This window comes from Macaca mulatta, chromosome 8 (assembly GCF_049350105.2).
Source record: "Macaca mulatta isolate MMU2019108-1 chromosome 8, T2T-MMU8v2.0, whole genome shotgun sequence".
In the NCBI taxonomy this organism is placed as follows: Eukaryota; Metazoa; Chordata; class Mammalia; order Primates; family Cercopithecidae; genus Macaca; species Macaca mulatta.
The window spans coordinates 84039361-84067271 of NC_133413.1; the positions used below are offsets into that span (position 1 = coordinate 84039361).

Sequence of the window (27911 nt, forward strand, 5' to 3'; positions counted from 1 at the left end):
CGGATAAGGGCCAACATGTCTGCTGCTAGGGGCTGTGTGGCCTCCACGCTCTTACATGCGTACTTGAATCTTCATCTCAAATGGACCACTTAGGCTTAGGCACCCTCTCATATTTCCATTGGTGGTGATGTCATAAGGGAATTTCATTTTATACTTTCCAGCCTAAGAGATTTGGTACAAAAAAGATATGCCGCCAAAATAAAAAGATGGGGGAGGAAAAGAACATCTCCCACGTCCCTGTGATGCTAAGGCTTTGCTCAGAATTTATTTAAATCTGGGTTTTAAATACCATTCTTAGTTTTTTCTTTGGTGTAATATTTGTATTTGTCTGACTTTCCTCTCCATTGAAGTATCCCCATTTTAGCTGTTTTTATTCACATAATTTTCATTAGGATAGGCATGATATGCAAAGTACCTACCAGGCAGGGAGTGCATGGGCACCAACCGAGCAGAACTAATTGCCACCCTGGGCTGGGGCAGAGCCTGAGATACTCCCTTGTTGCACTGGGTGTGACCCCTTGAGTAGCTGGGAGGTGAACGGGGTCTCAAGAGAGGGACCTAGGCATGGGGTTGGTGGAGGGCACCGAGGACTTAAGGCCATAGCTACTTACCAATAGCAGATATTGGCAACATGGAAGTATTTCAATATTTTAACAACCTGTATGGGCATACTAAGGCACACTAACACCAACCTGCTGAATATCGCTCCCATTGAGATCTACCCTTAAATTTCATTCCTAAATTTGACTTTTAAAATTTCCTACCCAGGAACCTCACAGAAAGAACTAATTCATTAAAATTCTCAGCTTTACTTCCATAAAATAAAATTGGCCCTAGGATTGATTTGCAATTTTGGTTTTCACCATTATGGTTTTCCTCGTTAGACGATTCAGCTTCATGATAATGGATTTGAATCTCATGGTTTCCACTTTGATCCCTGTTCAGTATTATTCTAAGAAATCCAGGAATCGTACTCTCATTCCTTCTTTCATTTAATGTACAAACACCTTTTTACTTTATCAGTTCTTTGGGCGTAATCCTGTCTATGAAGTTTACAGAAATAAGAAAGAGAAAAAGCCTGAGGTTTCAGTAACAGTTGCCAGACATTCTCTCCCAATACTCGTCAAGCGAGGCTCAAGGAGAAAGCTAAAAAACTGAGAACACCAACAAAAACACCCCCCAAGTAGCCACAGTGTAGAAGCTTCTTTTAAAAAATATTCACTAACTGGAATATTATCTCTAACTGCAAAAAAACGTGGGCTGCTTCTTCTTCTTCTTCTTTTTTTTTTTTAACGTTGGCTTATTCTGAACCCATTCAAAGATATGAGAAAGTTACCTCTTGTTACATGAATCTGATTCTTGTCATGTATATTCTCCAAAGGGGAAACCAACATTTTATCCAGATATATTTGGAACCAAAGTGGTGTAAACCAAGCTCTGAATACAGAAAGAACAGGAAGAAGTTGATGCTGGTCAGTGGGTGGCACTGGAGAAGGACAGTAACACTTGACATTAATTATACATTGCCCCATCCGATCCTAGTCAGGGTATTTGCCAAGAAGTTCTTATATTCCTGTGGCCAGGGAACAGGGCCACACTAGAGTTTCGTGGAAAACAACAGTGCATTATAAAACATTTAAATCACTCCAACTCCTTACAATGACTAAATAACCTGACAAAATTATTTCATTGAATGGAAGCCTACTTTCATGAAAGTAATCACATTTTCATCTTAAGGTTTTTTTTCAAAAAGAACTTTCCTATATTCATTTTTCTTTAACAACTAACGGCTGCTGTTTTAGTGTTAACCTGCCAAGGTTTTTATATTACTAAGGTAAACGCAGAGACGTAATTTGAAACAGAATAATAACATTTAAGGGACGCTGTTACTTTGAAAGTGTATAGTCACAGAAGAGAAGCCAAGAAACCAAGCTCCTCTTCTAACATGAAGAATAAATTCCTAGTGAATACAGATAATATGAACTATTTTGGATAGGCTTTATTATTAGATTTGCACCAAAAAAGCTATACTTTTCCAGTCTATAGAAATAGCTTTTGAGAATACATTTTCCATATAGAAATCAGAAACCCCTAAATACATGCTGAGAGCCATCTTGAACGTCCGAACTTTTTAAAAGGGGAACTTTACATGGCTGGGAAGCGCTCTGGTTTCTGGAGCTGCGCTTTTACTCTTCACCCTGTCAGGAAGCGGGGCCTCCTGTGTGAAGTCGCCTCTCATTGAGATGATCCCCTCCGCGAAGACCTCAACCAGCAGTCCTACCATGCGCAGAGCTCCCACTGAAATCAAAACCCAACCTCAAGCTCACGCAGCTCCGCCTCCACATATCGTCACATCCCACACATGCTGCTGTCATCACACCCACGCTGTTGTCACAACACCCAACAGGCTGTTACTAAGGGCCCTGGCATGCTGCTGAATATATGCATTCAACAGGAATTTTCAAAACATATTTCAGGAATACTTGTCCTTGGTTCCGCATCTTCATCTGCTCAATGCAGCCACTGTCTCTGAAAGGAGCAACTCCTATCGGGCACGGCTCCTTTGACTCTTGGGGCCTCCTGCGTCCCCAGCCCCAGCCGTGAATACACAATGGAGATCAGAGGAATGCTGCAGGAGGAATCTAGGGCAGTGCTTAATTGGATCATTCCCCTTCTATTAGACCATTCATATAGGTCAGCAGATCTCACTTCATCCTCTCCCTCTACTCAGCAGCCAGCGGCTGCCAACCCAAGCTCAGACGCAATTCAAGTTATGTATCTGTATCTTCTTATGATTCCCAGGGTCTCAGCCTGAGGTACCTGACAAGTTATGTGTCTGGCAAAACATTCCTTCTAGCCTACAGAGTAGCTGTGGTCTCTATATTTAATGCTACAGAGTAGCTGTGGTCTCTATATTTAATCAAACAAAAACTAGAAGAAAATGGGGGCAGGAGGGCATTGTTGTTGTTGTTTTGATTAAAGTGGTTTGGGCGAGGTCATCTGTTCCAGGTTAGAGAAGAGAGATTATTTGACAGACAGCACAAATGACTGATTCAATACTTGGGGGCTCTTAATTCTTGTTAAACATGTATGGTGAATTACTACAGGGGATGAGAGAAGTTTTGAACAAGTTTAAACACATTTGATGATACCTAGCTTAAAAACTCCTTTTCACGTTTCCTGGAAATTGATGGGAGTACCCAACAGAGGTAAAGGATGGCTAAATAATAATTACATTGGGCTTTTGAGGAAAATGCCTAAGCGGCAGGGATGACTTGTTCTCTGCTAAGGCTCTGGGTACTCTTAGATCCATGGTCTTCTAGGCTCAAGCTGTCTTGTGCATTCTCTAGTTGCTTTGGAGGTCTCCATTTTGGTGACAACAGAGACGTTATCAGTTGCTTCTGGAATGACAGCCATAATTTTTTAGTGCCAGACACTATACACAGCTTTATTTTTATATTCTTCAAACCAAAGCCACAAGGAGCTCTAAGGCTGTCCTAACATTATCTTATGGTAGGTTGGTCACATCCTTCAGATTTCTCATACACTTCTGAGAGCAATTCATTCCAATGGTTTAGCCATTGACACAAGAACCAGCTTAAGACTGAGAGCCTGAACTGTAGCTCTGAGCTTCTGTTTCTGAGGTGTACCTGCTCCTCTCCTCTCTCCACAACTATTTTCCTTCTTTCATTTGACTTCAACCAACATTCACTGGGTAACTGTGTGCCAAGTTCTTTAGCATGTATTGGGTAGCGGGTGGTGATACAGGCTGTAGAGCCAGACCAACCTGGCCTGAAACCTGGCTAGGAGACACAGGGGAAGTTACTTTACCCCTCTAAGTCTCAGTTTCTTCAGTGACTATCCTCAAATGAGACAATGCACACAAAGTATTTAGCGGAGTGCTTGGCACACAGGAGATGTGCAGGACCTAGTAGCTCTCACTATTACACAGATATACACGACAGATCACAAACAGCTCATGAGCTAAGCGGGAAGGAAAACACTACAGGCCATCTCAGTATTTCCTAGTAAGGGCTAGTTTCAAAGGAGTATTAATTATTCCAGCCTTAGTAAGTGGGTAGGTGGAAGATGGGGCTCAGAGGAGTAATACAGGAAATGATACCTGAGCTATGCTTTATTGGATAAGTAGTGGAAGCCATCCTCTGCGGTTTGAAAGACCATCACAAACCTTGTAGAGTCATAAATAACATGGCAAATATGAGGTGACTTTGGAAGTTCCACACCATTTCTTCTATGTATTAAATGCACATGCTAAGGAGAGGATACCACTTGCATCATGTCACGCTGGTGGCAGCAAAGAGGCCAACAGAGAGCATAAGCACAAGCACAGCAGCAAGTAGGAGGAGGATGGAGACTGTGTAGGAGGGAGAGAATGAGGTGGGGAGAAGCAGAAGCCGGGCAGGAACGCAACCGCGGGCTTTCACCAATCTGTGGAATGTAGGGGAACTCAAACTCAGAGCCTGCAGGGATGGAACTGGACAGTCCCCAAGAACTCTGCACTTGGGACTCTGCCCAGCCATGTGGCCACACCCAGGGCCCCAGCTCTCTGGTTCCCAGAAGCTCTGCCCGGGCTCTTCCCCTTTGTCAATTCAATCTTCCTGCTTCGTCTGCTTCGATTACCTAAGCCACGCCTGCCACATCACCCCGTCTCTCCATCTTTTCTCTTATCACCCTCCATATATAATGACTTTTTGTTCACATCTATTAGTAAAAAAATTTTTCACTTAATTAATTAATTAATTTAGTCTTGAGGCAGAGTTTTGCTCTTGTCGCCTGGGATGGACTGCAGTGGGGTGATCTCGGATCACTGCAACCTCTGCCTCCTGGGTTCAAGCAATTCTCCTGCCTCAGCTTCCTGAGTAGCTGGAATTACAGGTGCCTGCCACCACACCCAGCTAACTTTTGAATTTTTTTTTTAAGTAGAGACAGGGTTTTCCCATGTTGGCATGTTGGCCAGGCTGGTCTCAAACTCCTGACCTCAGAAGATCCACCTGCCTCAGCCTCCCAAAGTGCTGTGTGAGCCACCACACCTGGCCTATTTTATTTTTTTGACAGGGTCTCGCTCTGTCACCCAGGCTGGATTTTAGTGGCATGATCACGGCCCACTGCAACCTCCGCCTCCTGGACTCAGTGGATTTTAGTGGCATGGTCACGGCCCACCAAAACCTCCGCCTCCTGGACTCAGTGGATTTCAGTGGCATGGTCACGGCCCCCAGCAACCTCCGCCTCCTGGACTCAGTGGATTTTAGTGGCATGGTCACGGCCCACCACAACCTCCGCCTCCTGGACTCAGTGGATTTTAGTGGCATGGTCACGGCCCACCGCAACCTCCGCCTCCTGGACTCAGTGGATTTTAGTGGCATGGTCACGGCCCACCGCAACCTCTGCCTCCTGGACTCAGTGGATTTTAGTGGCATGGTTATGGCCCACTGCAACCTCCGCCTCCTGGACTCAAGCAGTTCTCCCACCTCAGCCCTCCAGGTGGCTGGGACCACAGACATGCACTACCATGCCCGGCTAATTTTTGTATTTTTTTTTTTTAAATAGAGAAAGGGTCTCCCCATGTTGCCCAGCATGGTCTTGAACTCCTGGGCTCAAGCGACCCTCCTGCCAGGCCTCCCAAGGTGCTGGGATTACAGGCGCGAACCACCGCACCTGGTCAATAAGACATTATAAACCTAAAAAATATGTAAAAGATTTTCCTTATTCCTGCTGCATCTATGCACTTCAAGCCTTGACTATATTGTGATATGCCAAAATATGTGTCTTTAGTCAAATTTAGTGTCTTTATGATACCTAGTATTTAAAAAAAGACAACTTCTTTGAGTGCCTTTAGGGTATACACAACAAAGACTATGGGATTCCAGAGGGTGTAGCCAATGATGGTGAAGAAACCTTCTCTGAACATGTTTTTGCAGAATAATGACTTTGAAGGCAGTCATGTGAAGAGGCAATGGGAAAGCCCCTTTTTCTTCCTTCCAGGATGCCTGCCCGCCCACCTCCCCACTGGCACTTCCTGAGGCACAGTGGAGAAGCAGAATCTGGTAGACTTGGGTTTGACCCCTGGCTGTGTGATCATGGACAAATTATTTAGCAGTTATGACACTTACTAGAGAGTGACAAGATGAATACTTTCCAGTTTTATCTGACTTTGTACCTTCAACGCAATATGCTGGTCTTTGGGAATGAAAATGGCCATAGACCTTGTGCATGGCAATGGGCATGTGCTGGACTTTCGCTGGTCTATTTTTACTTTCTTTTGACCTGCCTCGAACTGGTGAAATACAAATTAAAAACAGCTTTTATAACAATGTTGTCCAGAAAAATTGTATTCCCCATATCTACTTCATTTCCTGTGTGCCAGTTCTGAAGAGTAAATATGGTTTCTATATGAATTTCTGAGTACTTGTTCATAAAGGATATTGCTTCATAAGAAAGACTACAGAAAAATACATCACCGTAATGATTATGGAAGCTGATGTTACTAATGTTACAGTTCAGGTTGCTAAGTCTTTCTAAGTGCTCAAGGCCTTAGTCTGATGCTCTTTGCTACAGGTTTACTGACTGATGTGCACAACATTTGGACCCTTACTTTTATGAGAAGAATGTTCAGAAAAAAAATCAAGGTACATCTACTTCATGTGGGAAGGAGGCTTTCAAACAGGTAATTTCCTCTAGACCTGGTTTATCCTATATCTGGAATGAATAAATTTCATTTTTGTAAAATGATTTCTGCTCAGTAAGCAACCACGAGGAATATTCATGAGCTGTGGGATGCAGGACAAGATAAGGACAGTACCTTATGTCTCCTGGAACTGACTTTGAGGGATCTTTCATTTTCACCTTCCACATAGATTTGCTCACCTTGTGTGTACTGAGAAGGAAGCGGGGTTGGAGGCTACAAAAGACTTCAAAGTGGCGTTAATACGTCATAATTCTTCTCACCGAAGGCCAGATTTATTAGGAAACATACTTAGTACACCTATTTTTTTCCTTTTAGTAAAGAATTTGGATTTTGAGACAACAGTTTACAATGCGCCTGATAATCTAGCAATTTCTAGCTTTTGAATGAATTTTTCCAGGATATTGCCTGAAGTAAAGGGCCCTGTTTTTTGTTTGGTTTGTTTTGGATTTGTCTTTTTACGCACAACTCCTAAGAAACAGGTTGGCAGATAGATCAAGTAGAACCCAGTTTTGAGAGGCTCCCCAATCTTCTAAGCTCATGTCAAGCTAGAAAATTGGTTCTCAGAAGTCTCCATTTTCCCTCAGAATCGTCTCTGAATGAAGGTCCTTGCGGCTGCTTACTGTTCTTTTAGAGGGTGACACCTATTCTCTATTCTCCTTCACTTTGAATATCATTTTTCAAGCTTTCTGAGAAGCGCTGTTACACTTCTATGAAGAGACTCCAACTGCCAATCTTGAAATATTCTTTGAAACCAGTAACACCAGGTGCTCTGTTCAAGAAGCAAAGGAGGCAGCTCCATATAATATACAATGCAGCATTTGTTCGCAGGCAGCGTTGGATTTAAATACACACACACAGAGACGCGTATGTGCACGCGTGCACACACACACACACACACACACTGCAGCCTTAATAGCTCAATGTTTCTCTTGAAACACTCCAAAGGTTTCAGGAAATGCAAGGAAACTTTCAAAAACAAAGTGTAAAAAAAGGGAAACAGAATAATCAAAGGAAAGATTAAAAAAGGAATCCAAATTGAATATAGCTTGTAATAACATGCTTAACAGAAAGGAAGTTGGGAGGTTAGATGAAGTTATATCACCAACCTGCAAATAAAAATGATCTCTTTCAGAATGATTAAAGATCTACTCCTTGTAAGCAATTTTAGAGGCATGGATTTGTTTTGTGATATCATATTAAGAAGATACAGCTAAAATGAGGTCATTGCCCAATAGAGGATGCCACCATTTACTCAGCATAATTTATGTATGAAACCAAAAAACATATAAGAATAAACAGCAGCATGATGTTCTGTACTCTTGCTGAGAAAATACTTATTTTCGTTTTGAGTTTTTAGACAGTCTTACTCATCAAAAAGCAGAAAAATGCAAAGGAGAGAAGTCAGGTGAAAGAAATGAGCCCACCCCGGCCCACACTGACAGCTGAGCTGGGCCCCTCAATTTCCCAGCGCCGGAGGCAGTGTGGCCAAATAGCGCTGGGGTATCATCTTCGTGCTCAAGAGTCATTTCCATTTCTTTTGGATGCCTATTTTGTGTTTTCTAGCACATGCAATAATATCATAGTAAGTATTTAACAGCATTTTTTTACCACAGTTCCTTTACAATATCCTAGAATATCCCATCATCCTTAATTTCTATATTTAATAGGAATGTTTTTGACTACAAAATATGTTACACTCATTTTCTTTGTTAGTAGAGGTATTAGAATGCCTCATGTATTACTGTATTTCTTAATTATGTCTTCAAACTGATTATCTCTTTCTAACTAGGCTTAGGTGGCTGCATATAATTTTTTGTTTGGGATCATTAACTTCCCTCTATGCTTTTACAGGAGAGTGTTTTTAACCTCCTTCTGCTCCTAACTTTCCCCAGGTGTGACCGTTTTGAGTTTGTTGTGACTGATGCTGAACACCAATCATTCTATGTCTCCATCACTGGCTTGCTTGGCTGGAATTCTTGTAACTGTGTGTGCTCACTGGTGTGTGCATGTGCATTGCTTGATTAGACCATACAGGACTTGGTGTCCCCTTCCCTTGTTGTCTTTCATTCTATTGCAGCCTATTTCTCACCCCTGTTTTCATTTATTTATTTACTTATTTTGAGATGAATCTCACTCTGTTGCCCAGGCTGGAGTGCAGTGGTGCGATCTCAGCTCACTGCAACCTCTGCCTCCTGGGTTTAAGCGTTTCTCCTGTCTCAGCCTCCCAAGTAGCTGGGATTACAGGTGCACACCACCACGTCCAGCTAATTTTTGTATTTTTAGTAGAGACGGGGTTTCGCCATGTTGGCTCAGCCCTGTTTTCAAAGGCAGTATATGCTGGTGTAGGGTCATGCCCAGATGCTCTCATCTTAAACTCTTGACTAATTCATCGAACACGAGCAATGCATTCTTGCAGTTTAGGATAGCACACTTGTAGACCTCACAAATGTAAATGGCAGCCCATACATTACATTCCTTTAAGTCAAAATACCATGGTTCAATCTTAGAACTGGTTTTCTGGGTTTTAGACTCATGGAGTTACCCACTCATCTTTATTATTTTCAGGTTCTATTCATTTTTAGTGTGGCTAGAAACTGGAGTTCTGTGTCTTTAAAAAAATAATCCCTGGCCTTTGTAATAAAATTCCTCTGGAGGAGAGGTGAAAGGGCTTGAGCAACGCCTTTCTCCCCTCTGGCTTATTAGAGAGGATGAAGGTTTCTAGGCAGGATGAAAGAAATAATCCAGGAAGGAAGCCAGGAAGAAAAAGGGGGTGGAGGTAAACTTAAACCAGTGTCAAGAGGTTGGCGAATGGAAGAATGTGACACAGAAAAGGGGGAACGGAGAAGCCACTCTGATAAATCTCACCATCCTTCCTCAAAGACCTGTTTCAAAGGCTTCTTCCCGTGGAGTTGCCCCGGACTTTCCCACTCTCTCACTCTCCCACCTCATGTGAGCCTCCACTGGAACCCCAGAACGTTTTATCTACATCTCCCTTACAGCCCTCACCAATTTCTACTTTGTGCTGTGGATATTTATGTGACTTCCTGTAAGCCCTCCACTGACTCGCCATTTAATAAACCATTATTGAGCACCTCTCTGGGTGCCGGGCACTTTGCTAGATGCCAGGGATACACAGATGGTTGTGGCACCGCCCCAGCTCTCAGGAGCCTCCCAGTCTTGGCCTGGCTCTGGTCTACACCACCAGGCCCACTGTCCATTGCGCCCACCATGGCCTGTCGGTGCAGTCTCCCATGCCTGAAATGGCCTTCCTCTCCTTTTCTCGTTTGTCTTTCAAGGCCTTAGACATAAACTCTTCAGGAAGGTTTTCTGAACTGTTGAGCTCCTATAGAATATGCACACACCTCTTTCAGCACTTCCCATAAATTGACATCTTCCATTTACAAGTCTATCTCTGCCAGTGGACTCAGGGCAGAAGTCTCACTTTCTAATCTTTGATTCTCCAACTTCAAGAGCACTGCCTGTTCCATGGTAGATAGCCACTAAATATTAGTTGAGTTAATAATTGATTAGTTCTTCTCACACTGTCCCTCTAAGGTGGGGTGGGAAAGATATCGCTTGTCCCCTTTTACAGGTAGGAAAACAAAGGGGCAGAGAGCACCAATAACTTGCCTCCAAATTTAAATGATGGTAGAGCCAGACAAGAAGCCATGTCTGCTCTATCCTCCAGGTTAAACAGATCTGCTATTAGAAAAAGGTGTACCTGTTTCTCCTGTGTCCTTTTGGAAAGTGTGTCTGGACAGAGACTGAGCAGAAGGACTGGGTAAGGAGACAGGGGACAGATGTGGTAGGAGGTCTATTCAATAAAAGAGAGGTCACTGAATCACAACCACTTCTTGTTGTCTCTAAAGAAGACAGGCTGGGGGTTAATGCTGCTGCGTGGATTCTATCCACAGTCAATTCAAGAAAGAAAAAGAATGTGGGTGAGGAAAACAAGGCTGAAAAGCAGATTAACAAGTGGCTGCTACTGGATAAGAACGCACACAAAAAAATCCAGACAGAGGGCACCTGGGGAGAATCAGATTAAACCTCGAATTAGAGCGAGGCTGTTTCACAAACAGCACTGTGACCCAGGAAATATGGGAAACCGCTAAGCAGATTTATGAGTGAGTTTCTAATTGATGTGGCTTTTAAATGTGCAGATATATTTTTGTTTTGTATAAGGGTAAACAAAAGGCAGCACAAGCAGTGGGAGGGGCCTGATTGATCCATCTGAAGCGAGAAGCCCTGGATTTAGGTCTCTCAAAATGTACAGGCTCTGTGACTTGGGCAAGTGACTCAGCTTCTCTGAACCTTAGTTTCTTTTTAAACAGTGGGTAAAGGTGATGCTTTTGCAGGGATGTGGTGAGGATCAACTCTTCTTTACACTAGTGAATTCAGATTTGTTTTTCAAATGACTACATTCAGGGTTGGATTAGGTTGTTGGCCAGCTTTCTCAGAGGCTTCTAGGCAGATGTGTCTTCATGTCTCCTTGGGAAGGCTTCAGTCGTGTGGCTATCCCTGACTGCAAGGGAGCCTGGGAAAAAGATCCCCAGTTTTGCTTTTCCCTTGGTTTGGCCTCTATAAAGGGAAGAATTTAAGGCAGAAGAGAATTAGTAAAAGCTTTGGATTAGTCAACATAGGCTACAATACCCAATACAGGGTAGCAACAGCATACGTGTATCTGCACAGAAGAAATGGATTATGAGACTAATAAAGCAAAGCAGTAGGCTGGGGAAGGTGAATCTAATTAAATAGTAAATTAAAAGTAGTAGAGGCTGGGTGCAGCGGCTCTTGCCTGTAATCCCAACAGTTTGGGAGGCCTAGATGGGAGGATTGCTTGAGGCCAAGAGTTCAAGACCAGCCTGGGCAACACAGCGAGATCCTGTCTCTACAAAAAAGATTTTTTGTTTTGAAATTAGCTGGGTATGGTGGTATGTGCCTGTAGTCCCAGCTACACTGGAGACTGAAGTGGGAGGACTGCCTGAGTCCAGAAGCTTGTGGCTGCAATGAGCTATGACTGCACCACTGCACTCCAGCCTGGGCAGCAGAGTGAGATCCTGCCTCTAAAAAAATTAAAAAAAAAAAAAAAATAGAGATAGTGCTGTGAAGAGCCCAGTAAGAAATTACTGAACCAGTGCCACTACTAGTTTCTAGGAAAAATAACACATAGGCATGTTTCCTGCAAAACTGAGTAGACATTGAGTTACTTTTTAGGGTCTCCCTTTTCCATCATCTGATATTAGCATTTGCTTTTTATGTCTTCTCTTTAACCTCCACTCCCCTCCCCAAATCCTAATGGTTTTTAGTTCCTCTAAATCAGTACTCCCTAATGCTACTTTATAGTGAACTTGATTTTCCAAGGTTTTTTTTCTCTTTCTTTCCCACAATAACTCAACTGTCTTATATTTAATTTTCTCAGATTCTAATTCTCTTTTTCTCTCTTTTTTTTTTTTTTTTTTTGAGACAGAGTCTCACTCTGTTGCCCAGGCTGGAGTGCCATGGCACAATCAGGGCTCACTGCAGCCTTGACCTCCCAGGCTCAAGCAATCCTCCAGCCTCGGCCTCCCAGGTAGCCAGGACTACAGGCACACACTAATATTTATTTTTTTAAATTTTTATGTTTTTTAGTAAAGATGGCATTTTACTATGTTGCCCAGGCTGGTCTTAAACTCCTGGACTCAAGCGATCTGCCTACCTAGGCCTCCCAAAGTGCCAGGATTACAGGCGTGAACTACTGTGCTTGACCTCAGATTCTAATTCTTGATTCCTGCTTCTGTAATTAAAAAAAAAAAGGCTGGCCATGGTGGCTCACACCTGTAATCCCAACACTTTGGGAGGCTGAGGTGGGTAAATCACCTGAGCTCAGGAGTTTGAGACCAGCCTGGCCAAGATGGTGAAACCCCGTCTCTACTAAAAATACAAAATTAGCTGGGCATGATGGCAGGTGCCTGTAATCCTAGCTACTTGGGAGGCTGAGGCAGGAGAATCGTTTGAGCCCAGGAGGTGGAGGTTGTAGTGAGCTGAGATTGCGCCACTGCACTCCCGCCTTAGCAACAAGGGCGAGACTCTTATCAAAAAAAGAAAAAAAAAAAAAGAAGAAGAAGAGAGAAATTCACATTAAGATGTAGGCAGGTTAACACTTTCTTATAATACTTGCATTTAAATAGTTCATTGTATGATAGAACCAGTGGAAGAGGGACTTTCAGATCACTTGAAATTTGTCAGATATTACATACCTACATTGTTTGAACTAAATGCTAACCCTGTTAACAAAACCCAGGAGTGGAGGTGCAGGAAGGGAATGCAGAATGGATCTGCCTTTCATCAGTGTATGGTGTGATAGGACAGGGCGATAGTGTACTAGAATTGGGTGGAGAGGGACAAATCTGTCAAAACATGGGAAGAAAATGTTCTGATGTGCTAAGAAGAGATGACATTACGTTTAAAGTAAGGCTTCATGAAAAGCTATACAGTTGGGTAACACCCAATCAAAATAGTGCCGCTAATGGCCTAATGATGAGCATGGAGATATAACTGTGAATTATACATGGTTACTGAGGGAGGGGAGTGGGTGTAGAGAGAACAGAACTGGGGGAGGTATATTAAGGGTAAATGAAAAGTTGGCCCCACATAAACCAGGCGAAAGTTACAAAAAATGCCTTTGCTTTGCTTATTTTTCAGTAAAATATATTTTTTTTTTCTCCTGGGTGTTTAACTGTAAGTGTGCGCTATTAGAAAACCATCAATAAAAAAATTGATAAATGAGGGAATAATTACTTAAAATATAAAATAATTACCAGCTTTACAAAAGAATTTTCTAGGCCCGGCGCGGTGGCTCAAGCCTGTAATCCCAGCACTTTGGGAGGCCGAGACGGGCGGATCACAAGGTCAGGAGATCGAGACCATCCTGGCTAACACGGTGAAACCCCGTCTCTACTAAAAAATACAAAAAAAACCTAGCCGGGCGAGGTGGCGGGCGCCTGTAGTCCCAGCTACTCGGGAGGCTGAGGCAGGAGAATGGCGTGAACCCGGGAGGCGGAGCTTGCAGTGAGCCGAGATCCGGCCACTGCTCTCCAGCCTGGGTGACAGAGCGAGACTGCGTCTCAAAAAAAAAAAAAAAAAAAAAAAAAAGAAAAGGAAGGAACAAAAGAATTTTCTTCAAGGCTTAAGTGCCATTTAAAAATAATGTTCAACATGCCAAAGAATTTTTTTTTTTGCATATAGTACAAACTTTAAAGAATTCTATTTCATAAAGTAAGGCTGACTCATATAATAGAGACATAAAAGTTGCAGTGGATTTAGTTCAGCATTAAAAAAGCAAAAAACATACACTGCTGATAGATAAAGGAGACAGAGAAACGCAACCCACCTTTGGCTGTATTAAGGGGTCGTTTTATATGTTGTGCCAGTAAGCTCCTGTTTCACCAAGAAGAATTCATTAAGTGAGAGCAAGTCAATGAAAATGAGCCTTATTAAAAAAGAACTGATGTAATTAAAGGTATTGGTGAAAACTAGCTCAGTTATAAAGGGGAAGTGACTCAGCAGCAAATTTAAGAAATGAAACCATATACCACAGAATCTTTTCCCAGTTTTAAGTTATTTCAGAAAAAAATGTAATACTCCACACAATAGCCACGGTGCATGCCAGCATGGAGGAAGAAGTGCTTATATAAAACTGTCACTCTTCACATACTAGTGAATTACAGCATTTATGTGCTGGCAGGCTGAGCAGTCAATGAGGACAGTAAGAAAGCCTGAGACTCAGGCTGACGCAACTTCAGATGGGCAGCGGTGACTTTCATCAGTGCTGTTCTGCATGGTACAGTCTAAATGAGAATATGTGACCTCTGAAATACTTAGAGCTGTATACTGGGGAAAATATGCCTAAGACTCTTTGAGCATCCCAGATCCAACAATATTTCTGTGGAAAAAATGTATAGGTAAATCGAATGATAGAATATCCATAGCAGAATGGCTGTGCAATACGGTTTTGAAAAAGAATCATCCTATCCAAGTTTATGTGGTCTTAGTCACATGGCCTGAATATGGGACAAAAATCCACACGCCTCAAGTCCAAGCAATGTGCACACTGGGCATTTTTGCAGACCTCAGATATATGGATATGTGACGAAGCCAGAGGGCTGTGTGAGGACTGGCACCTTCTTCCCCAGGAAGCCCTCAGCTTAGTGTTGTCTTGTGATCTGAACATTGGCCTGGAAGACAGAGAAACGGCCAGAGGCTTGGATTTGCCAGTGATGCCACATGACAAGCCACAGCCTAGTCTAACACCTCCTAATATAGCACCATCACAAGGATTAAGTGCTCACTAGCTAAAAAATAAAATTAAAAGGCGGATCTGAAGGTGCTTTGAGTATTAGAACACTTAGACCCACCTCACGCTCATGCCAAGGATGTCAGGCAGAAAACGGGAGGAGTGAAGAGGAACATTGTGATAAAAAAGGAGATGGAAGAAGGTTGGAAATTTCCAGCTACAAAATAATAAATAATCCATAGAAGAATAAGTTCCAAGTGGGCGGCGCTTTGCAAATGAGAATGTCATGTTTTCATACACTCTGTGATCCACATAACCTTTTTGCCCACCTCAGGGAGTTGCTAAGACCAACCAATGAAATATTGTCTGCAAGAGTGGTTTTTGAACTACAAATCCTTTAATAATTTGCTGTGGTATGTGGTCTAAATGGTTAAAAACAAAAACAAAAAAAAACACACAAAAAAACACCACAAAACCTGGGAAGCTGGAAGAGGAATATCTGAAAATGGTTAGGCCTTTATCAAGTCCCTGGAGTCTGCAGGCATTTTCTTCTTGAAATGTCTGCCAACATGCATTGGAACTGAATATTCTGGGGTAATAAAAGGGATATTTCATCTTATAAAATGCAAATAAAAGTTGAGTGATCAAGTTTGGGGGATGGGTTACTTCATGATCTAATTACTGTTGACTTATTGTGATATGTAAGGAAAGAGCGCTAGAAAAAGTCTCGGTGCACCTGAAACTTTATCTTACCTAAAGAATGGAAAGACCTTCAACACCTTCTACTCACAATCTGCTGCTCTATTAACAAAGAAAAGCAAAACCAAAGCCCACCACTTTCTATCTCTGAGCATTGTTCATGGTTGGGTGTCTCCGGGCTTTGTTCCATCACTCCTCAGGTAGAGGAGGTGTATTCTGTTCATCCTAATGGGTGTGTCTTTAGGGGGAGAAGAAAAAAAAGTAGGCTGGTTTGAATTTAAGTTAATCCCTGCCTTCTGATATTTATACAGCTAATTTTTGTTTAATCTTCCAACAGACAAGTAGCCTATATGCCAAAGTAGCAGAAAAGGCAACATTTAAAAAACGGGCCAGTCTCCTCAATAGAATTAGGTACACGTGTTCACCAAAAGATAAAAATAACAGTGTATGTCACAATATTATTCAACATAGCTAAAATCTAGAAAGGATACATAAATTATGAGAGAGTCACATAACTGAATATTATATAGGCATGAGAAGAATAACCTGTGACTATAAACAGATACAATATTGAGTGAAAGAAACAGAAAACAGATTCAATATTGAGTCACCGATGAGTATTTACAGTAAGATTTCACTTATGCAAAGTATAAAAACAAACACCACTAAATTATGTTGTTGGGAGATAGAACAGTGGTGACCTTTGGGGAGGGGGTGTGACTGGAAGGGGATCATGGGTGCGGGCTTCTGGGAGGCTAGCATGTCTCCTGAGCAGGATACCGATTATACAGGTGTGTTCAGTTTATGAAAATACATTAAAAGTACACTGATGTACACTTTTCTGCCGTATATTGTATTTCAGTGAGAAGTTTTTTAAAAAAAATGGAGTGGCCTTCTAAGTTGGCAGGATTCAGTTAGGCTTGCTTTGACGTGTGCTCTGAGGCCATCTGTTCTCAAACCTCCTGTTCCCACAGATCAGGATGCAGCTGAGGCACAGAAGCTTGATTTGCTTCAAGGCTTTGCAGCTGAGGCCCGGAACATATGAATGAGTATTTTACTCTTACTGTAAATCATGGAGTCAGTAAATAGATCTATAAATTCAGTGGATGCTATTTTAGTAATATGGATTTTGTTCCATTTTTGAGATGTCTTAAAAACCTTAGAGATTTCACATCTCCTGTATGAAAGAAATCTATAAAAATGGTCTATTGAATTTATTTAAGTCAACAAAGGATTTTCTTACTGATATGTGATCAGGGTCTCATTTAATACTAATTTAGAAGGTCCCTTTGGAAACAATCATGTTATGATTTTAACTCCCTCATTTTGTGGATCAGGAATCTGATACCCAAAGAGGTTAAATGATATGCGTGTATGGCCATGCAAATATTCCAAAGCAGAATATGGACTAGAATTCAGGTTCCCTAACTGCTAAACCAATTTACTTTTCATTCTAGCTTTCTGGCTCCCATGTTATTGTTGATTCACAGAATTATGAACAACTAAAAGAGATGATATAAAATTGACAATGTAGCGACACTAAATGTTTACTTCATTGTGATATTCATATTTTCTAAAGAGCAGGGCCAATAAATTATGTGGCTCTGAGTAATTACTGATTTTTAGAAATTAGCTAACACCAGTTTAGAAATTAATACGTTAACAGTATCTTGAAAAAAATGGAATACTCTTATATTGGAAATTCTTGTTACCAATGGGAGCTATATGGGCACCTTTATTTTCTTATTCAAGAACATACCTTGTCAGAGGAGCACAAGCGACCTCAGACCAGCCAGAATAGAATTTATCAGGCCCTTCCACACACCTCTGAGGACATTTAGCTGAGATGAATCTGGTGTTATTATAGAAGTTCTTGCCTCGAGAACATTTGGATTATTTTTATCTTACGATGCTCTTTCAAGGACTATTTACTTGCTGTGGGTCATTTCTATTTGTAAATGGTAATAGTCACCTGAAATTGAAACTGTATTTACCCATGTCCATTCTGTTTCCAAGAATCTGGATTGCTCTAACTCACCTGCTATAGAACAAAAGAAATTCATTATTTTTCAACTGATTTACTTTCTGTATTATGGGTAATGGACTATGACTTTGTATTATGACCCTTATCAGATTAAAAATATATGTTTCCTTGATCATGGCTGTATAACATTTATGGTCTGATTCAGTACGCTTCTAATAATAGGAAATGTAAGATTAAACTAGGCTTTAAAAACAACCCTTGATGAAAATGAATTAACAACATAAAATATTGAAGCAGACATTAGTATCTTACCGCATTCTCATCCTAAGGCTCTCAGATCACTGGTGGGTGTAGACTGTACTTTCCTCTCAAATCTGAGGAAATGGTTACATCTTTCATGGCATTTGTACCCACAGACAACCTGCTGGCCAAAGGCCAAGTGGACACATGGAGACAAATGCTCGTGAGAGCAGCCAGACTAAGAAGTGGCTTCTAAGTACCCTAGAAATGTCAGCATAGTGAGAATATTACATGTATACCATCCCAGTTCTAAACAACAACTGCAGGGGCATAATGTGAAGTTAATTCATTCAACAAGTATTACTAAGCACCTACTCTGGCAACTGGAGCTCAAATGAGATAATCCACGTGAAGGGTTTGGCATAGTGGCTGGTATATGATAAATGCTTTGTATAAATAACAGCAGGGTAACACTTCCTGTGACATTGAAGAACTGGAAGAATTAACCGGGTAGGTGGGGGTGGAGTGGAAGAGAGTAGTGCCACTCAGGGACATTAAGAGGTTCAGGAGAGTGGAGCCATCAGAGGGGAGGGGAAGAGTTGGGGCTACAGAGATGAGCAGGTGGCAGAGCACGGACAGACCCATCATGCTTGTTACAGAGGTTGGTTTTGATCCTTTGGACAGCAAGAATTCTAAAAAGCAATGCTTTACACACTGTAGGATCTCAACTATTAGTTAGCTCTGAAATAAGTTTCATGGGGTCCAACCAGCACTACTTTTTCAACAAAAGAGATCAAAATAGAATAGGATAGGAAAGGACAGAAAACATAAAACTTGTTTATATATATATATTGATGTGATTATTGGGTCATGATGTTAAATTTATTTTTTATGGTGAGTCACAGTCCAGAAAGTTTGAAGGTCACTTCTTTGAAAGCATTTAAGCAGAGGAATGATATGAACAGCCTTGTGCTTCAGAAAATCCATTTGGCTGCTGTGCAGAAAGTACTGGAGGGTGGCAGGCCTGAGTACAGGAAGAACAGTTGCCACAGTCAGGCTAAAGAGGACAATGCTAACCGAGGGCAGGGCCAGTAAAGATGGACAGAAGTTCTACAGAGGGATACCAGGAGGGATACACTGAGGAGGACAAGATTTAGGTGAGGAAGCTGTCCAAAATGCAACCTGGACTGTCTAGGTTTCTGCGTTAGCCAATTGGGTGGGTCTTGCTGCCCTTCTTTGCGGCAAGCAAGGAATGCCAGAGCAAAAGTAGTTTTAGGGACAGAAGAAGATTATTAGGTTGGGACATGTTGGGATAAAAAGTTGAAAACATGGAGAATAAGTACAATTGTGATAACTTTACAGAAACAAATTCATTATACTCTACAAACCAATCATGATCAAGTGTCTATTGTCTGATGCACTGAAGTGTGATACTAATGTTAGAAATATGTTAGGAATATACATATATATATAATTTTTTTTTTTTTTTTTTTTTTTTTTTTTTTTTTTAGTAAGAAAATGCAGTAAGTACAGAAGGGATTTGCAAGTGCCCACAATTTGGGGACAAGTTTTTATAAAGACATCTTCTAAAGCAAATGCAAAGAATTATTATTAACAGGTAAGGGTTGTAAAGATTAAAGATAAAGTATATGAGCACATACAGGGCTGTCCAATCTTTTGGCTTCCCTGGGGCACATTGTAAGAATTAAGAATTATCTTGGGCCACACATAAAATACACTAACACTAACGATAACTGATGAACTAAAAAAAAAAAAATCTCAAAATGTTTTAAGAAAGTTGAATTTGTTTTGGGCTGTGTTCAATGCTGTCCTGGGCTGCATGTGGCCCATGGGCAGCAGGTTGGACAAGTCTGATCTAGCATAATACCTGACGCATAGTAGATGCTCTAAAAATAGTTTTTTTTCCCCTCCACTTTTTTATACCTTGTCATTAGGTCTCAAGATGCAGCAATGCAAACTATTTACATGAGTATATTTCAAATCACTTGATAGCTAGAGTTAGAAAATGATGCTCTGATTCAGAAAACGGTTTATGTTCTTTGTTTTACAAGGGCTGCCAAGAAGTTAATGAGCAAATTCATGATGCATCTCTAGTAAATATACAGAAACTCAATATATGCATTTTGCATATTTCACCTATCCTATTTTTAAGCCGTTTGCTCAATTCCTTCACCCCCCAAAAATCATTAAGAATTGTAAAAAAATCACTTTAAATATTTTTCTGAAGTAAGCCAAAGCCTATAGACAGGTGGGTAGACAGATAAATAGATTAGATAGACATAGATAGTTGAAACTGATGGATGGCTATATTTTAAATTATTAATCAAATATCTATGAGTTTGGGTAGCTGAATCAGTTGCCTGAACCTTGTTTCTTTCTTATTAAAAAAAGTATTACATATCAAACTGTAGAGAGAAAAGTATAATGAACCTCCATGAACCCATGCTCCAGAGTCAACAATTATCAGTTCATGGCCAAGCTTGTTTCATCTATACCTTCACCCACTCCCCCAACCCCTGCATCAATTTAAAGCAAATTCTAACCACTACATCATTTCATTGGCAAAATGTGTTAGTATTAATCTCCAAAGAAAAGGACTCATAAAACTACATCATTGTCATCCCTTTAAAAAGTTAATAATTCCTTAATACCATCAAACATCAGTGTTCGAATTTCCCCTACTGTTTCTTAATTTTTTAAAATAATTTGTCTGAATTTTAGGTACTGATTATTTCTGGGTCAACTTATAAAACCATTTCTCAGAAAGTTAAACTGAGGACCAGAATAGAACCTTCCCAAGGAACCCTCCCTTCACGGCATGAGACTGGGATTCCTCTACCTGTTCATTCAAATCCCTTCTCTCTTCCTGCTTTCTCCCTATTCTGCCATATCCCCTTTGAGTAACACACACACACACACACACACACTCTCTCTCTCTCCCTCTCTCACACAATGCGGGAAAGCTTTAAAACTTGTGCTACATGTTAGGCTGTATGAAAATGAATGTTTGACATAAAAATAAAAATGATAATACAGCAGAAAAAAATGAATAAACAAATACTTAAAAAACTAGTCTTAAGAATTATCAAATTTTTAATTAATGACAACTATCAAAACTTTGAGCAGGATATCTTCCAACAAAGATATACTTAAATACAATATGTGTGTGTGTGTGTGTGTGTGTAGACCTAAAAAGAAGACTTTACTGTGCATTTTGAAATAAAATATCCTAATCCAAAGTTTCCCAAGTTTCATATCCATTATATCTCTCAAAATATCTTCAGGAACATAGACATATTAAAATGAATGGCTTCAGGAAAAACAAACAAAAAAAGCATCCCATACTGTCGGATGCATCTTTCCTTCTACTGCTCCCGTCTTCCTACTGGTTTCCCTGTCTCCAATCTCCCTCCTTGGTGTCGTCTAACACATAGATGCTAGCAAAGTTTGTTTTCTAAAACACAGAACCAAAATCTTATGTCTTACTTAAGTCTTCCGTTGTTCACCACTGTCTACAGAATAGAGTTCAGATTTCTAACAGTGGCAGTCACAGACTAACATAATCTACCCCCACCCAGTTCTCCAGTTTTCTATCCCAGTACCCTTTCCACCCCAATATCCTCAATGCCCTGGCTATGTTGGAATAGTCCCATTCCCTGGACATGTCTTCCTTAGGCCTCTATGGTTCTGTTCATGTTGTTCTCTCTGCCTGAAATACAAGATTCCCTATTTATCCAATGTATAATAAATGTGAGCTTGCAATGAAGAGATAAAGGAATAAGACATGAGCTTTGCTCTCAAGAAGCTTGCAACCTCATGACAGACAGAGATAAGTAACTTTCAAGAGAGGTGTGATAAGTACAGACGTATTAAGATGTTCTAGGTTTGATGACAACACAAAGAGGGATTTTGCTGTGAACATGAGACTATTAGCATTTGGAAACACAACGTGCAGAAAACACATGGAGAAAGGAGGGTCCAATGGATGACATAAAATCCCCCGAAAGTGGACATGTCGAATTAATATATAGCCATGGGATGGTTATATCCAAGAGATAACTGAAAATCATTTGCAGCTGGTCACAGGTAATGCCTATAAGAGATTGTAATTGCAAACTCAAATGTAATCAGGTTGCTTCTTTTAAGAAGCCTTTGCTATCCAATAAACACGAAATCTGTGGGAACCAAACTAGAAGGGTAGGATGGTAAAGGGAGGCGGAGCAATCTGACTTACACATGAAGAAAATGAAGCAGTCACTTCCAACAAAGAATGAAGCATACTAAAGTACACACTTACAGAAGGAAGAAGTTCAATGTGATACTAACAAATCAAGCTAGCTTAAACTTAACAGTGTGCTATACTTGCTGCCACATTCGCTCTGACATCATTTAAATAATGTAAATGTTTTAAAATTCTTGTCATAAAAAGTACAATACATATAAAAGAATACATATATGCTGTTTTATTTCAAACTCACACATACCACACACAAGTATTCATGTACCCACCTGCCAGGTTAAGAAATAGAACATTATCAGTACCTTGGAAGCCTTTAGAATCCTCCTGTCCAATTGCCTTTCACTCTCTCCCTCTGAGTGGGAATCACTGTCTTGCTTTTTGTATTAATCATTCCTTTACTTTTCTTTATAACTTCACCACACAGATTTTTACCACCTAGAAAACACTTGGGGTTTTAATTTTGGAACCCTGCACAGCCAGTGCAAAGCCAGAGTCTAAGGAAAGCGCAATATTGCCATTATAGATGGAGGGACGGGTAAAAAGAGACAGCAGGGGCCTGCCTCATCCACCTCAGGTTCTCTGTGAAGTCACATTGCACCTAGGAATTCTAATACATGCCAAAGTTTGAGAGCCACTGGCTAGGGTCCCTTCTAGCTTCTGATCCTAGAATAAGTATTTGGATCAAAATAAGCCAAAAAAACAAAAAACAAAAAACAAAAAACCAAAACCAAAACCAAAACCAAAAAACACCTTTTTTGAGGGTGAACCAAACTAAAGCATTCTCTAGCTAGAATGGGCTTTCTGCAACCCCACATTTATACAATGTTGCTCCAACCAAAGGCTAAATTGTTGTATGTTAATTATATACTAATAACAACTATGCAAATAACTAAAATGTTTTAAATAGAATTGTATTTCAAAAATATGGGGAAATATTCGTTGCTTTGAATTTTCAGCTGTGATTCTTAAAGGCAGGAAATCCTGCTTGTGGAAACATTATAATGAATTTTCACTACATGTAATCAGTGAGTTTTGGTGATGAATCAGAGTTGAGTATGACTCAAAAATTCCCTCCTCTTAAAACAACTCTATAGGGCAGCGCTTTTGTTTTCCTTGAGGTCTAGTGCAGTAGGTGGGCCATTTTCTGAGTTGTTTCCCTACCGTGAAGTTAGTCTGTGTGTATATAGTCTTTTGAATGCTATCCCAGAGGTGGTGTCCTTTTTCCTTTTATTTGAATTCACTTTTATACCTGGAGAGATTCTTTTGGCTGCTGCTGGCTTATACTGTTTGAGCGCCTCCCAGGTGTGGGGCCACACTTGGTGCTTCACACCTATTATCTCATCTAATCCCCACTTTAACCCTGCTGGGTAGGTGTTACATGCCTCGTTATAGACAGGTAGAGCAACTGGCCTGTGGTCACATTGCCAGGAGTCTCTTGGTGAGTTTGCAGATAAACTCCCTGACTCCAACTCCTGAAGAATTCCCACGGGGCCACCATAACTACTGGCTACAACTTCAAAAAAAAATAAAGAATAAAGAAAACAGAAAGATTTATGATCTTAAAAAAAAAACTCTTTTTTTTAGTTGAAAAATTTAATAGACATTTGCACATATGAACAAATTGGTTTATTTTCAGGTATCTCTAGGTATGAAAGGAATCCAAAGGAAGGAGAAGAAATCCTTTGCCTTGGCACTTTGCAAACTGACTACTTGCAAACACACAAGCTCATATGCGCAGTCTATGCCAAAGAAGCTCTTTTAGGAGACAGTAACAAAAGTGATCTCAGTATTCTGCCCTGCATTTCACATAGACCACTTATTTGCGTTAAAATATATTTAAGTTTTATTTTTAACAGAAGTCTTTTATTTGGGTTACAAGCTATATATACTATTAAGAAATTTATTTTCACAGTTAGAAATTAAGAATTATTAATTGTAACATAGATATTTTAACATGTAGCAATAACTGGGGATTATATTTATAGTTTGTTAATTGATTGAAAACACTCAAAAATAGGACTTCACACCTTCATTTGCAGGATCATGTTGAGAAATTAGGACCAGCTACTGTGTACTTATACCAAGGTTCAGGTGTTAAAGTACGGATGCTATTTAACCAACCGAGATGACTTAATTGGTGGTTTTCTCTACAAAGAATGGTAAACAGAGCTCCCATATCTCTTATAATTTCCTTGTATCAGAACCAAAAATAATATTTAATATTTGCTTTGCACCTTACACAAGAAATTTTTAAAAAGCCCCATACAGAGTCATCAGTGGTGAGCAAAGAATGTGCAAGCCTATAGCCAACTCTGGAGGATGGAGTTGTTGGACTTTTTCCTCTGGTGTCTAGTAGCATAAAAATGGAGTTACAGAAAAAGTGCTTTCAACATGCTGATAAAAGATTAAAAAGAATCACTTGGACTGAAGGAATTTTAACAACATAACGTTAAGGAGAAAAGAAGCTGTAAAATAAAACCAAAAAGCATGTCCACAAGAACTTAAAGAAATCATGGGGGGGAACCTCACAAATTGTCTAGGCAGTCGTGAGCAATCATTGACTTGGTTTGCTGTAATTTTAAATTAACTTCCCTTAAAATATGTGATTTATATGTGACCATTTATATAGCTCTTATCTATGATTTCAAAGGTGATCAGTTCAAAGCTTAATGAATTGTCTTGATATTGAATTTTTAAACCTTTGAAATCTTATATTTCAGTAATGTACTATTACCTTAACATTTAAGCAAAGCTGCATGATCTAGAGAGAATTCAATCTCTTCTGATGATTAAATTTCAGTAACTCTACATAGAAACATTTGGAACAAGAAGGACTTTATAAATGAACTGTCAGCATATATTACAACATTACAATGTTGCTTAGGTAAGAAAATGCTCCTTGAAAAAGTTGGCACAACGAGAAGCCAATAGGAAAAACAAAGGAAGTAAGCTATCACTGAAATAATGAGCAGGAATTCCATTAAGGCTCCAGGCCAGGTATGTGAAGGAGGTGTGATTGATATGCAGGACTTGGAGATTAACTGTGTGGGACTTGCTGAGGCCATGCCTACATGCATCTAACATAGTGCTATATTTGGTATCAGACTTTGACTGAAGTGGTGTTTACAGAGTCACTGCTCTTGCTAGTTCTTTTATTTTAAATGCTAAGAATTTTGTTTCAGCCACAGCATCAGGAAGGGAGCATTTTCATGAGGCAAAGAAAAATATAGTCATATCCAGAGTTAGTCTCACATTAAGATGCAATTAGCGTTCACTTTTAGTGTCAACAACAATTTAAAAAGCTACATTTCATACAAACACAGGGATGACAATGACTATGAGGTCATCAAGTCCCTGTGTTCCTATCAGTAGGTCCCTTTGGATATTGCTAATAAGTGATAAGATTTTAGAAGCCAACATAATGATATGATATAAAAACAATGTAAAAAATTTGATATTTATGAGTATGGCAGTATGGAAGAAGACATTGTTCTGAGGCTGCTTCTAGAATTGCTACAGAGGATTGGAATCTAGTTCAAGTTAACATAACATCCTTGAAATGTTAAAAGACAAAGGTTACTTCTGAATATATTATTTCTATTGCAAGTGACTACATAATGGAATAGAGGTCAGCTTGGTGGATTTGGAAATTCTTAGTCTTTAAAACATTCTTTCTGGAATAGAAATGAAGCCCTGGAAATCTTGCAGAGTAGAACCTGGCTAATGAATGGCTTTCTATGACACGATTTACAATATAGTGAGGGTTAAATAATGTTCTATCAGATTCATCTCTTACAATAAAAGTATATTTAAAAGTACAGCAAAAATATCTTAGTTCGTAAGGTGGATATCAGTCTTGCTTACCAATACCCAAGTTATATAAAAGGGTCCCATTTTCCTGTTTATGGCTCCTGCTTTTCACTAGAAGAAATGACCAGCCTGTGATTCCCAGTTCTGCTACTAGCTCACTGTAAGACCCTGAAAAATCAATCACTCAGCACTCCATGGCAATCACAAACTCAGACGTGGACACACTAGAGGTTAGTTCAAATTACTTACGGAGGTTTCTCTAATAAAATAAGGATTGACAACTGGGGCCATGACAGAAGAGAAGTCACTTTAAAGTATTTACCTTTTCCATACCTTATTAATTAGTTGATAATTTTACATCATAATTACACTTGATCCTTCTTCCAAGACCAAATTCAGGTAGACACATTCTAATTTCACAGGCAAAAAACCCAGAACAGCCCCGGTTGTTTGGATTCTATGATGCATTCCTCAACCCCAGCAACTGGTATTACAGGTACTGTTTAAAATGTTGCTTTGTTACCCTGAGAACTACATCCTCACTTTTTTTTTTTTTTTTTTTGAGACAGAATCTCGCTCTATCACCCAGGCTGGAGTGCAGTGGCGCAATCATAGCTCACTGCATCCTTGAACTCCTGGGATCAAGCGATCGTCCTACCACCTCAGCTTCCAGAGTAGCTAAATTATTTGTTCTAAAATTATTATTCATATAACACATAAGCATTGATTCTTTCTAGGACAGGCACAATTCTGTGAATGTAAAAGTTGGTGCTCTGTCCCCGGGAAGTTCACAATCCAATTACCAAGTAGCCTCGTGAGAAAAGTGCGAGGTACAAGTAGGACCAGGGAAGGGAGAGATCTGAACCTGCTAGAGAATTAAAATACATGCTTCTGGATAAAGGTGGCCACTGCAATGGGATTTCAAGAACCAATATAATAGCAAGCTTGGTAGCTCAGGTCTGTAATCCCAGCACTTTGGAAGGTCCAGGTGAGTGGATTGCTTGTGGCCAGCCTGAGCAACACAGCAAGACCCTCATCTACAAAAAATAAAAATATTAGCCGGGCGTGAGCACAAGCCTATAGTCCCAGTTACTCGGGAGGCTGAGGCAGGAGGACTGCTTGAGAGCAGGAGTTTGAGGCTATAGGGAGCAATAATAGTGCCACTGCACTCCAGCCTGGACAACAGAATGGGACCCTATCTCAAAAAAAATAAAAAAATAAACAAACACACACACACAAACACACACACAAAAAACTATGACAGGCCAAAGTAGGGAGAAAGCTGTCCAAAACAAGGAGAGGCAGAATGAAATAGTCAGGAAAGCCCAAGGAAAATTAGGTAATTTGGCCAAAGCCAAGGACTGTGTGGGGTGCCAGTACAGGAAGAGGCTGACAGTATACTCTTCAGGGTCTTGGCTTCTTCTCTTAAGGAGTCTAGACAGAGGGAAAAACATAGAGGCCAGACCTCTTTCTATAAGTAACTAACCTGTAACTACGCCAATTAAGTACATAATAGAATACCCTTCCTCTTATTGATTGTGTAAACTCAGTGAACACAAGAGTCATGTTTTCTCATTACTGAATCCCAGGGCCTGCCATTAGTAAACACTCCACTTTCTGTTGAATAAATAAGTAAATGAACAAGTAACTAAATTGATTCATTAAAGGTAAATATAAAAACTTTAATTTTGCTATTAGTATATCTCTTAGTGAAAATAAGTTCCCGTGTAATTTATTTCAAATAAATGAACACTTGAATAATCCAGCAGAGTCTCTTCCCTTCACATTACTTCCTTCCCAGGTTACTCAAAATGTCATATAACTAGAGAAACATTAACAAATTTTTTATGCAAGAAGATGATGTCACAAACTTGTATTTGAGACTGGGTTTGCATATTATCAACTAGCTATTAGTATAAAAAGTAGAACAGCTACTTTA

At 40.1% G+C, this 27911-nt stretch overlaps 1 protein-coding gene and 1 long non-coding RNA gene across 34 annotated transcripts in view; both read right to left on the reverse strand.

Annotated features, from left to right (window-relative positions):
• STAU2 (staufen double-stranded RNA binding protein 2) overlaps positions 1-27911 on the reverse strand; it is a 332176-nt gene that overhangs the window by 36870 nt on the left and 267395 nt on the right. The gene's annotated exons all lie outside the window — the stretch shown is intronic.
• LOC144330808 (uncharacterized) lies at positions 997-27657 on the reverse strand. The gene is made up of 2 exons (XR_013397311.1): positions 14076-27657; positions 997-11284 (listed from the first exon to the last, which is right to left on the reverse strand). It is a non-coding gene; the product is annotated as an uncharacterized LOC144330808 (long non-coding RNA).